Raw genomic sequence first — 13,135 nt, 5'->3', positions numbered from 1 at the left:
AGACCCTTTCTAAAGTTCCCCCTTGCTCCTCCTTATGCTATTACTAGTAGCTGGGGCGTTCGGCTGTCGTTGATGGAGAGGTGGGGATGCCTCATTTCTAAGTGCTCCTGGAAAGTGCTGACTTGGCAACCCTGGACACAGAGGGTTTTAAATATCCCCAGAAGAGACAGAAGCTATGCAATAGCAGCAGGAGTTTTCCACAAAGGCTTGCCAAGAGACTTCCAGCTTGATTTGTAAAGCTTACTTTTTTACTTTTAATTGTAGGGCCAGGAGAGGTGATTTGAATTGGAAGGTGTGATGGTACAACTAGGTGAATCCAAATTAATTTCTCATGAACCAAAGAAAACCCAGAAATGATTATCTTGATTGCCTGATGCCTCATTTAACTTCCTTTAGCAGCTCTCTGCTGACTGCTGCCAAACATTCATGGGATTTTTGAAAATACCATCAGGTTAAGGCTTGATGTTTTTAACATCTTAAAATAGACCCAAAATGTATGAATGTGAATTGTGGACATGCCTTTAGTAAGAAGCAAAAAAATAATTTTAAAAAAAATCATCTAATACCCACCCCTCCTTTCTCATCTCTCACATCCATGAGGGAGGACAGGGGAGAGCTAGCTACTGGAGACTGTCCATGGTTTATTACAAAAAAAAATCTTTGAGACAAAGAAGAATTGAACATGACAGGAAATGGATCTAATCACATTGAATTGCTTTGAAAATTCTGGAAAATTCTGGAAAAACTGCCTTCTGGAAAATTCTGATTCTTCCGTTTTATTCCAATCTCTCCACAACTTGAAACAAGCTTCCTGCTAGGAATAGTAGTATTACATTAAAAATATAAACAATTATTAGAAATATATTGTCTTAGAAACCATTAAATTTGTTCCTTAAGCAGGTTTATTACTTTTCTGCATACTTGCATAAAAAATTTGTCTTCTACCCATTTGACATAAAATAGCCAGGATCAGATTTATTCATCTTATCAATACCATTATTTTGTACTGTCAGGTATTTAGAATATTATCTGGGTTGCAGGTATAGTTTTTCAAAAAGCTGACTTTCCCCTCCCCCACCAACCAACTCACCAATGTTGAGCAATTATTTTGTTGGCTGAAAAATAAGCTTAGTCTTATATCAAAGGCTCTGCTGCACCTATAGTGATTTAGAATTCAAATGTGGCTAATTTATAAAACAACCACATTTCACTGTTTACAGCAGGAATCAGGTACTTAATACAAACTCCACTCAGAACACCATCTCTTTGCTTAGGTCTTTTGCTTTCAGAAACATCTCTAGCTACTGCTAAAAAACATTTCCTTTCTTTCAGCCCCTGAAAGCTCAGTCACAGGGGCACAGTATCACAATGTTTGGATTTTGTGTTGGAGAACCACAGACCTGGTCAGAATACAACCGCCTGCATTTTGCTTGGTTGAGAGGGCTCTTAGTGACTGACGAGTGGTGCAGCTTATGAGCACTCCAGATTTTCCACCCATTAAATCTACAAGAGTAGCAAACCAGGCCCAGGAGACACTGATTGGAAAGCAAAAGTAGAAGAGAGAAAGAGTGAGTGCAGTATAATCTGGTGTAGGATACGTGCTTCATGAGTGAAAGATAAATTTTGTAATTGGTCCGAAACAAAATGAGAGGCACAGAGCATGTTCAAAGAGGGAAAGACAGAGGAAGCTCAGGGATTTCTAAAATAGTTTTATTTTAACAGGCAGTCACACTTAGAAGGGTTGAAAGGTGGGAAAAGGAAAGGGGTTGGCAGGAAGATATGGTGGAGGATAGGAGGGTGCGTGTGAGTGGGTGATTTAACCATGTAAATCTCATCACTCTAGGGCTTTAAGCAAGTCAAATTGTCCAGCCCTCTGGATGCTAGCCTAGAAAACTGGGACCTTAAAGAGTTCACAAGGAGCAAGAAAGGAAATCTGTGACAGTTGTTGACAAACTAAAAACACACTTTTAGTCATCATCATTGTCATCATCACTCTCTTACCCTTTCTCTTTTTATAATTTTACCTCTTTTTCTTGATTATTTCTTTTCAATTAGGGTGGGAGTTTTTATGCAGAACTCTATGTCAGCCTTGGAAATTGTTTCTTTCTTTCCTCAATTGGTACATGAGTTAGGCTTTTCTCGATCAGTCCATCACCCACCTGGGGCCAGACACATGACCTCTTATATCTGAAACAGTTCAGAAACACAATTTCGTGTTATTAAATTTACTAAGAAGAAATTACTTTTCATATTTATATTCACCTCTATACACAAGTTTGGAACCTAGCACTTTTCTAAAGAAGAAAGAGGAAGAGAAAGAGGATGAAGAGGATGAGAAGAAGCAAAAGTAGAAGCCAATATTTGTGAGACTTTATGATGAGTGCTAATGTCATTTCAATAAATGGGCTGATAGCTCATAAAGAGTGAACTATGCAAAAGTACCCAGGTTCATATTGGGCTTTCAGCCTCAGAAAACACAGGAACCAGGGTAGTGGTGTACAGAAATCCAGTGAGGGGTGCACCGATAGTCTCCTGCAGATGCCAATATCAGAATCATTCTGCTCCAACCACTTTTTCTCATGTATCACTTTGTTCAAAAATAAAATACAATCCCCAAAAAGATAAAGTATGGCCAGTTTGGACCATGGACTTGCCCCTTGGCTAAAGGGCAGGAATGGACGATGAAGCGCAAGGGCACTATGAGTTGAATCATGATGACCAAGATGCAGTGAGGGTGGGCTTTGATTTCACGTTGAAGAACAACAGACCTGGTCAGAACATAGCCACCTGCATTTTGGTTGGCTGAGAGGGCTGTTAGTGACTGACAAGTGATGCAGTTTATGAGCACTCCAGATTTTCCACCCAGTAAATCTACATGAATAGCAGACCAGGCCCAGGAGACACTGATTAGAAAGCAAAAGTAGAAGAGAGAAAGAGTGTGTGCAATGTAATCTGGTGTAGGACATGTGTCTCATGTCCTACACATAAGAAAATACAGTGCTGTTATCAAGAGAAAGAAGAAGAAAAGAGAATTGAGACAGTAGATACTGAGCCACCAAAATTAACAAATCTCTACCACATGAAAGACCTCCACGTCTGAACTCAACTTGTTGTTGTGTTTTATTAAAAAACAGAACAGATTTGTTTTATTTTCCAGTTAACTTCTGTTGAGATCTAACATACCTAAAATGCAGTGGGACTCTTATCTACCTTGTTCCGGCTTATGCCTAAGATTACATAAGCTTTTGTCAGCCACTTTTCATTACATGTTCATAGGAGTGTAAAGTCAGAGGAAACCTCTAAGACTTCCATAGGATTGGTGTTTCAGTCAGGTCTTACTAGCATCCTTATATATATGCAGCTGATTTCTTTAACTCAAATGTAGAAATGTACGTTTATACCTATTAAGTTACATCATTAGTTTCAATCGAACAGAACCTTTTCAAAATCTTCATCCTGTCATTTAATAATTTGGCCACTCCTGCAAGCATGGAGTAATTGTATGTAGATTTATGAGCTTCTGTATAGAGTGGTGGTTTAGAGAGGGCTGGGAAGGCAAACAGCCTTTACTTGCATCCACACTTCTGCCATTACTGGCTGTGCAAACTTCAACAAGCTTCTTAGCCCTGTATCTCAGTTTTAGCCACTAAAAATTAAGGATAATACTATCTGTCTTGTACAGTCTGTTTTTAAGAAGATTAGATAATTTTATTCATGTAAAAAGCTAATGGCATTTAATAATTGTTAGTTAATATATCATCTATGTGTATCAAAGTCAGTGAGGAAAATGTATGGAATAGAATCCCTTTCTTCCAGGTGGAACACAATCTGCATGTCGCTGAAAATTATTGACTATCTCCTCTGCTGTGTAAACTCAAATCTAAAAACAGTATCAATATTTAGCCATCTTTTCCCATGTCTCTTTAATAGGATATTGTCCTGTGTACTTTCTGGCATTGTATCCAGGGCAAACTGAAAGGGCTGCTTGTAGCCACAAGTAGCTTGGATACAGTTAGAAGACTTTGCTTCCAATTCTCACCTTTCAACTCTTAGCTGAGTGGTCATAGGCCAGTCATTTAACCTCTGTGCATCTCCTTTATCTTATCTAGAAAAAAAAAAAAGATAGAAAGGTTGGATCAGATTTGACTTCTTTTAAAGCCCAGGTTACTTTTTAAATCCAGCCTACAACTATTTCATGTCCAACTCTAGCCCATGATAACCTAAAATTCCCGAAGCTGTGTATTCCTGGGTAATAGCCCCTTCTGGTCTTTGGGTTTTTGCCATTATGTGGTTCACCTGTATGTTCCACTGGTCCTCATGTGGGCATTGTGACTAAGTGATTCTCATCAAGGAATTTACACTCTCCCCACAGCACTTAGAGCAGTGGTGTTAGGGAACCAACCCTGCTTGTGAACCTCTCACATGGAAATCAGATTCCTAAACTCTGCTCCAGATTGGATGAACCAGTATTTCTGGGGAGGGACCTAGGAATAGATAATTTAATAAACTCCCCAGGTGATTCTCATTTACATCAAAGTTGAAGAGCCACTAACCTTGTTGGATGAATGCATTCTCTGCTTATGAAGAGGAAGCCTGCCAGATGTGTGTTAGGAATTGAACATGGTCACTTTTCTTTTTATGTCTGCTTGCGTCCACAAAGCCACAGAAAGTTTATAATGCACAAATATCCATTCACTGCTCAGATGCTTCGTCTGTGATATTTTCTGCAGAGGCACTCAAACTACATAGTCTACTTTTATAAATTAGCACTGGAAAACACTTTCAAAAATAGTTAAGAGATGAACTTACCCATTAGGGATTTCCTAAGTCACTTCTGCATTAGAAGATAGATTATCTTTCTCCCTCTGGCTCCTAATAATACATTAGAGACCCCACAGCTAAAGCAAGGCCATTTTCCCAAAACCTCAGGCAAAGTGCTCACAGGGCAATACAAAACAGTAAGTCTTGGCTGGGCAAGGTGGCTCATGCCTGTAATCCCAGCACTTTGAGATGATGAGGTGGGAGGAATGGTTGAGCCCAGGTGTTCAAGACCAGCCTGGGCAACATGGCAAGACTCCATCTCTACAAAAATAAATAAATAAATAAGTTAGGTGTGGTGACATATGCCTGTGGTCCCAGCTACTTGGGAGTCTGAGACTGAAGTGAGCCATGATCGTACCACCGCACTCCAGTCTGGGCAACACAGCAAGACCCCATCTAAATAAACAGCAGATCTCCAACATACAGTACAAACACATTATCAAAAGCTATGAGTTTTAAAACTGGTCCTACTTATTCAAGCCTTTTTTCCTCCACTCTGATTATTATTATCCTTATTTCACAGTCCACACTTTCGTATCATGAAGGCGTGCTAAGTATACTGGTAAACAGCTTTCAAGTACTACAACGGCTAAGTGCTACTGTTCTTTTGAGCCTGTTTTGCAGAGTGATGCCATACTTTCAATGCTATCAAAATGACTTTTCTAGTGAGATTGAATTCCATTTAAAAATTAGCTTAGTAAAATTTCGTGAGCTTCTCCAAGGGTTAAGAGAGAAAAGAATATTTATATAGGTCGTTTCGTTTTTATTTTTATTTTTTGAGTTGGGGGGTCTTCCTCTGTTGCCCAGGCTGGAATACAGTGACACAATAGCTTACTGCAGCCTCAAACACTGGGCTCCAAGTAATCCTCCCACCTCAACCTCCTGAGTAGCTGTTACTACAGGCGTGTACCACCAGGCCTGGTTAATCTGTGTGTGTGTGTGTGTGTGTGTGATGGGGTCTTGTTATGTTGCCCAGCTGGTCTCGAATTCCTAGGCTCAAGTGATTCTCCTGCCTTGGCCTCCCAAAATGCTAGGATTACAGGCCAGGCATAACCCACCATACCCAGCCTATTAGTTACTTCTTATTTCAGTTTTTTCCTTGCCTAAGTTTAAGAAGGCTGGGTAAGAAGCAATGAAAGAAGTCTGAACTCTGGACACCTCCTTTTATTTACTTTTTAAATCATGTTGATTAATATTTACCAACACTGCAAAGTTCTTGACTGTCTTTTCTCAAGGCAAATTGTGTGTTCCCTTCTCTACCGAAAAGGTATTTCTTTGCCAGCATGTAGTCACGTCACTGGAAAAAAAAAAAAAAAAAAAAAAAAAATTTAGGACATTTGCATAATGGAATTTTGACTCTATATGTTGATTGGTGCAGAGAGTTAAAATAATTGGAGGAATTGCCCAGTCTTAATTATTCATTATGATTTTAGAAAAATGTTTCGTTTTATTGCTTTCAAGTAGAGGTAATAGCTATATTTAACACTGGAGCATACTTTAATTAATAGATGTTAGATTTTCACGTCTCTCTCTCTTCTAAAAGCTGTTTATATTCCTAAAAAGGTTTTAAATATTACTCTCTGATCCTGTTTATACTATCAATTTTCTCATCAAATATTTCATTCATTGTTAATATGAAGATAAATTTAACTCCACATATAAGTTCCAAATAACTGGAAGAAATTTTTGAGATAAATTTTGGAAATTTCTGAGACTTACACTCTGCCTTAGGATAAAGATTCTCACAATAAATTACTATGTAAAGTGTGCCAAAATATATAGATTTAGTCTTTAAAAGTTCAGAGATAGAAACGTTGAAATACACTAAATGGATTGTTCCTTCACAAATGAGTAAAAAGAAACTCAATGAATCTGAATATACAAAGTATAATCATCAGGTTCCCAGCGGCAAGGTCCCACCCAAAACTAGGGAAATGTGTTGCCTAACTCCAAGGGTGAGCAGCTCCAGGCCCAGTAGAAGTCAAAGATTCAAATATGTGTCATCCAGCTCTGCTTCTCTCTGGGCATTTCTCAGGCTGCCTTTCTTGGTGTTGCCTTTATGTGGCAAAGATGAAGACCAGCAGCTACCAATTTAGATTATCATTTCAATTCATAAACCCAATGGAAAGCAAGTGCCAGTTTCCTGATAGTCTCAGCAAAGTCCCAGGGAAGTCGTTAATTAGACTAAATTAGCATGAAGGTCATTCATCTTTAAGCCAATCCCTGTGGACAAAGAGATAAGATACTAACTTATATCGTATAGATTCACAACTCAGTAAGGCATGCTTATGACTGGGGGAAGCCGGCAGTTCCCAAGACAAAAAAAGTGCTGTGCAGATAAAAACCAAGGAGTACTCACTACCCACAGCCACATGATGAGATCATGGCCATCAACAATGCAGCTAGAGTCCTTGGCTCCTAGTCTAGTGTTTCCTTCCATAAGGTTAGTTTTTGGTTTGCTTTCGTTTGCTTTAATTTGAGAGTCTATTTCATTACTATTCCTTTTTGGCAAAATGTAGGGATGGGAGCAGAGATAAATCTTAATGTCATCTAGTACCTGGCAATATTTCTTATTTTTATTTCAAAAGAGTACATCTGCATCTCTCTCTGAGCCCTGAATAAATATGTGCTTTTTTGTAGATGGAATTCCTCGTTGGAGAGATGTTCAAGAGATTCTTAATGTCTATTTTTTCAGTTTCCAACATATGGTCCAACATGTGGCCAAAGAAAGGCTGAGGGTGTCTGGTTCCCTCACTCTGGCCAGCTGCCCAAAGTAGGGGGTGGAGACACTGATATATGTCCCAAGTGACCCAAACCCTGAGAACCTTTTAACTCTTTTTCCAAGAGTCTCATACAAAAGAATCCACATTTACCCTAAATGGCCCATTTGAAAAGGGCCACCTCCGTGATCCTGCTGGTTTTCCCTGAGGCTGGCACACAATCTACTCACTAAGAGTAAAAGGGAATAAGTGCACTCTATCAGCCTTCTTCCCTTTTCTATCAAATGTAAGTGGTGTTATAATATTGATATGATCAAGACTAATGAGCCATTAATTCTAATTCAAAAAAAAAATGAGGTAACTGAACATGATCTTTTACAGCGCATTGATCTGATACACCAGATGAAGGCAAGGTTACATTTCCTCTTGGAAATATGCCTGTTCTTCACAAGCAATTTTAAAATGTTCCCCATATGGACGTGCTCTTCTGTGTGCCAAAAATAAATCTAATAGAAGGAGACAAATACAACGTCTAAGGAGAAAATATGTCCACCTTTTAATGTTTCTTCCTTCTTCTACTTCCAAGGCTCAGGTCTGGTGGCAAGTTACTTTGTGGGTCACCAAAGTGTGCTTGTAGGGGGGCACTAATCTCTTAATAAATGCAAGTGTATGCAAAGGTCAGAAAATGTGGACATGTGTTATCTCTTCCCTTATACATGCAATAGTGAACACTGAGAGAATTGAATTTTAATTAATGGTCATAAGTACCATTTGGGGGGCAAACATTGCATGCACGTCATTTAGGGTGGAGCTGACCATAAAGACATTTTATTTATTTTTATTTATGTTTAAGAGGAAATTTACTCTACCAACTTAAGGCCAGAAAAGAGACCTGGGAATACTTTTCAGATTACTGAAGTTCAATTTAAGATTTGGGGCACATTTTCCATAAAACAGTTTGTTCTTTCTTTGAAGGAACTAGTCAGCAATACATATTGTTATTCAAAAACAATTCTATATTCTTAGAAACAAACAAGAAACAAAATATAGGGCATCATTTTGGACATACTGGTTCTAGTGACTAAGACAACTAGAATGCTGAATGCTAAGCTCATAAAAACTAGTTTAAGTGACAGTCACATTCTGTGGTTTAGGGCATTTTGATGAAACTACTTTTGCACATATTTAAATAACAAATTGAATAGGTGCACACTAAATTATGTCTGCCAAAAATTCCTATGTTGAAGTCTTAACCCCCAGTACCTCAGAATGTGACTCTTTGGAGACAGGGCCTTTAAAGAGGTAATTGAGATAAAATGAGGTCATTAGGGTAGGCCCTAATACAATATGGTTCTAATACTAATGTTCTTGTGAAAAGAACATTAGTCATATTGTATGACTAATTCAGATACAGATTAAGACACAGACATGCTCAGAGGGAAGACCATGAGACAACACAGAGAGAAGGCAGCCATCTACAAACCAAGGAGAGAATGCTCAGAAAAAACCAACCCTACTGACACCTTAATTTTAGACTTCTAACCTCCAGATCTATGAGAAAATATATTTCTGTTATGTAAACCACCTAGTCTGTGGTAGTTTGTTGTGGCATTAACATGTGTACCTACAGAACACCCTTTAATAGGGCCCTCAATTATTTAGTGATTATTTTCAGAAAATAAGCATAATATTTTAAAAGAACCAAAAATTAATTATACCAAGAATACAGTGATCAGAGCTATCCCTCAGAAAGAAAGAATCCAGTCTTCAAACACTAATGCTACTTTTGGGGGCAAAAAGTCAGTTAAACTATCCAATGGAAATGAATCATGCATGAATGTTTGAAAGGAGATTTTAGAGAACCAAAACATGTCAGTAATTTGGATATGTATCATAAACAAACATTGGAAAAATCTAATTAAAAGCAAAATCTCCCAGTTCATAAATCCTCTCCACAAAGATAGTACAGAAAGAAAACAGTTTTATTATTGAATATGCATTAAAGCAGAATGTGATGTGCATCACAGGCAATCCACTAAGAGACTGCAAAGACAGAACGAAATGTCACCTTCTATATAGCTACCCAGATAAAAACCCATTGCATGCGTGTTATCAAGATAAACAATAACTAGTCCTCAAGTAATAGAACTTGACAGCACCATTTGTCACACATAGCTTGTTCTAACTTTACCTGATAATTAAAGTGGCCATCTGGGTTAGCTAATTGACTTTATCCAGAGAAAAAAGGAACTTCTCATATCTTTATGACAGAGGGTAGTTTTGTAACTTGTAGTAAGATGCCCCATTCACCTCCAAGTTAGGATTCTACCCTTCCACAGAAATGGGTAGGGGTGCCATCTCCCTTGATGTTCACGTTTTAAAGAGATGGCTCCCAGGTCCCTGAGAAAGACATTCTCAGGTCAAAAAGCTGACAATATGCCAATATAGTCTTCAAAATGATTTATGCACATTTCAAAGAGAGGAGCAAGTATGTACAATTACAAGTTTTCTAAAGTAAATGCTCAAAGAAAATGGAAAAGAGGGAAATATTTTCTCTTATTTTTCAACAGGGATAATTAAGCCTCTTATCTTTAATTTGAATTTATCCTTACATTATCATTTTACAGTTAAAACAGAAATAACTCATGTGTTCGCTGGCTCCGAGAAAGCACAATTTTTAATGCATTGAAATATTCAAACCCATAATTTAAAAATCCACAGGTGTGACTACCATCTTCCAAGCCTAATAAAACTTGGACTTGGGGACTCCATAATTGACAGGGCCAAGAAAGCAACTTCAAAGCCAAAGCAGACATGTTACAGCAGAACTGTCTTTACTCCTAGATTCCACGAATTCAAAAATGTTCTATTAACAACATAGTAGAAGAGATGTCCTGGCTCCACTGAACATTGTTGAATACAAGTTATAGGAAAACATTGTTTCATACCAAGCTCCTGCGCTAGGCCTCAATAGAACAGATTAAAGGTCAAAATGGAGTCACCCATGCCAAAGTTCTATGTCACCAAACCTAAATTAAACTTTTGTCTGACCTTCAGAAAAATCAGGAGAGAGAGGTAACAGCCAATTTCCCAAACAGATCAGTTTCAGTCTTCAATGGGCATGATAATGAAGTTTCCTCTCTTTTAATCCATAACCTGAAGTAATCTGACATTAACCAATCAGTTATTTTTCTATTATTCTGTCTCCCTGTCCCCACCTTACAAGGAAAGTAACTTTGAAATGACCAATCCACTTATTTCTGCTTTCTTCAGGCCTTCTTTGTCTATAAAGCCAATCTCTACTGGTCAACTCATTGGAACACTTACTCTGTTCCACAGAATAGAATTCTGGAATCATAGAATAGAATTCTGGAATCACAATAAAGCCAATTGAGATTTTTAAACAATTTGTTGTAATTTTGTCCTCTGACATTGTGTGTGTGTGTATGTGTGTGTGCGTGTGTGTGTGTGTGTGTGTATATATATATATATATCTTATTCCATTTAGGTGATTCCTCCAAATACTTAGATGGGTCCCAATCACTTATGATCTATTTTTTTATCCTGGTGTTAATTATTCATGCTATTTCAGGAATTAGTGAATACTGTCATCTGATACTAAAGCCACAGACTAGTTCAAGAAAAGTGGTTGAAATACAAACAAATCAACCAAGAGGAAAGGAGAGGCTCACAAGCCAGAGACTCCAGAATCTTCCTAGATACATCCTAGAAAGTAAGACATGAAGACACACTCCTCATCTGTTCTCCATGCCTTCCGCATGACCTGGTACTCTCTTGGCAATCTCATCTAGTCTGATAGCTTTAAACACCACCCATGTGCGATCAATGCCCAAATGCACATCACTAGGACAGATCTCTCCCCAAACTCCAGAATTCTATATCCAGTGACTTACTGGATACCTCCACTTGGACACTTCATCCTTCACATGCCCAAAACTGAACTCTTGATCATCCCCCCAAACTGTTCCACTTTTAGCCTTTACAATCTCAGTCAATGGCAATATCCAACTTCTAATTGTTTAAGCCAGAAACTTTAGAATACTTTTTGACTCCTATCTCTCTTTTACATGAAGATATTATTCAAGCAAGTCCAGACTCTGACCACATCTTAATACAGTTACCATAAAATCCAAGCCACCTCTCCCTCTCCTGAGCTATTTCAGTAATATCCTAAACAACAAGTGTTATGTCCTGCCTTTCCTTGGCCCTCTGTCAATGAAAAGAGTCAAACTCTAAAATATTTAAGGAGGTTTATTCTGAGCCAAATATGAGTAACCAAGGCCCATGACATAGCCCCAGGAGGTCCTGAGAACATGTGCCCAAGGTTAGTGGGTTACAGCTTGATTTTATACATTTTACGGGGACAGAAATTACAGGCAGACATCAATCAGTACCTCAAAGGTACACATGGTTTGAATCCAGAAAAGTGGAATAACTTGAAGTGGAGGAGGATGGTGTTGTGGTTCCAGGAAATAAGTGGTTTCAAGGATTTTCTTTTTTTTTTTTTTTTTTTTTTTTTTTTTTTGAGGCAGAGTCTCGCTCTGTCGCCCAGGCTGGAGTGCAGTGGCACGATCTCGGCTCACTGCAAGCTCCGCCTCCCGGGTTCCCGCCATTCTTCTGCCTCAGCCTCCCAAGTAGCTGGGACTACAGGCGCCGCCACCACGCCCGGCTAATTTTTTTGTATTTTTAGTAGAGACGGGGTTTCATTGTGTTAGCCAGGATGGTCTCAATCTCCTGACCTCGTGATCCGCCCGTCTTGGCCTCCCAAAGTGCTGGGATTACAGGCTTGAGCCACCGTGCCCGGCCGGTTTCAAGGATTTTCTGATTGGCAATTGGTTGAAAGAGTTAAGTTATTATCTAAAGACCTGGAACCAACAGAAAGGAGTATCTGGGTTAAGATAAGAGATTGTGGAATCAAGGATTTTATTATGTAGATAAACCCTCCAGATAGCAGGCTTCAGAGAATAAACGGTAAAGGTTCCAGCCTCTTAGTTAATTCTCTCCTGGATTAGTAGAAGACCTGGAAGATGAAGGGGATTCTCTGCAGAATGTAGATTTTCCCTACAAGAGACAGCTTTGCAGGGTCATTCTCAAGAAAAGTATTTTGGAGTAAAATACTTTGATTTTTTTCAGGGTCTGCTATCTGTCATGTGATGTTATACTGGTCAGGTTGGATTTTGGTATCTTATTGCTAGAAAAAGTCTGTTTTGCCAGTCTTAAGATCTCTGTTTTAATGTTAATGCTGGGCAGTTGGCCTGAATTCCAGAGGGAGAAGGGTATAATGAGGCATCTCTAACCCCTGCTTCCCATCATGGCCAGAACTAGCTTTTCAGGTTTACTTGGAATGTCCTTGGCTGACAGAAGGGATCCATTCAGTCAGCTGAGGGGTTTAGAATTTTATTTTTGATTTACCCCTCTACAGTCTATTCTCAACACAAGAGACAGATGATCCTCTCGATGTACAACAACTCTCAAAACAAAACACTTCTCCACTAAACCCTATTCTTTATTTCTCACTGAACAAGAGCCAAAATCATGTCTCCAATAATGAGTCCTTTTCCTTTTCTCTTGCT

At 38.7% G+C, this 13,135-nt stretch overlaps 1 long non-coding RNA gene across 4 annotated transcripts in view; it reads right to left on the bottom strand.

The window, feature by feature from the left end:
- Positions 1 to 12,019, bottom strand: part of LOC103879337 — a 44,705-nt gene extending 32,686 nt beyond the window's left edge. For 2 of the 4 annotated variants that reach the window (XR_002518431.2, XR_004178755.1), the window contains exons 1-5: positions 10,593 to 12,019; positions 6,022 to 6,118; positions 4,554 to 4,779; positions 4,040 to 4,105; positions 2,025 to 2,187 (exon numbers count right to left, since the gene is read on the bottom strand). This is a non-coding gene — a long non-coding RNA (uncharacterized LOC103879337). The remainder of the gene's footprint in view (positions 1 to 2,024; positions 2,188 to 4,039; positions 4,106 to 4,553; positions 4,780 to 6,021; positions 6,119 to 10,592) is intronic. The other 2 variants (XR_004178756.1, XR_002518432.2) reach the window with 2 other exon arrangements.
- Positions 12,020 to 13,135: the final 1,116 nt, after the last annotated feature.

This window comes from Papio anubis, chromosome 15 (assembly GCF_008728515.1).
Source record: "Papio anubis isolate 15944 chromosome 15, Panubis1.0, whole genome shotgun sequence".
Lineage (NCBI taxonomy): Eukaryota > Metazoa > Chordata > Mammalia > Primates > Cercopithecidae > Papio > Papio anubis.
The sequence above is the reverse complement of the archived record's forward strand: the minus strand, read 5'-3'. Positions and strand labels throughout refer to the sequence as shown.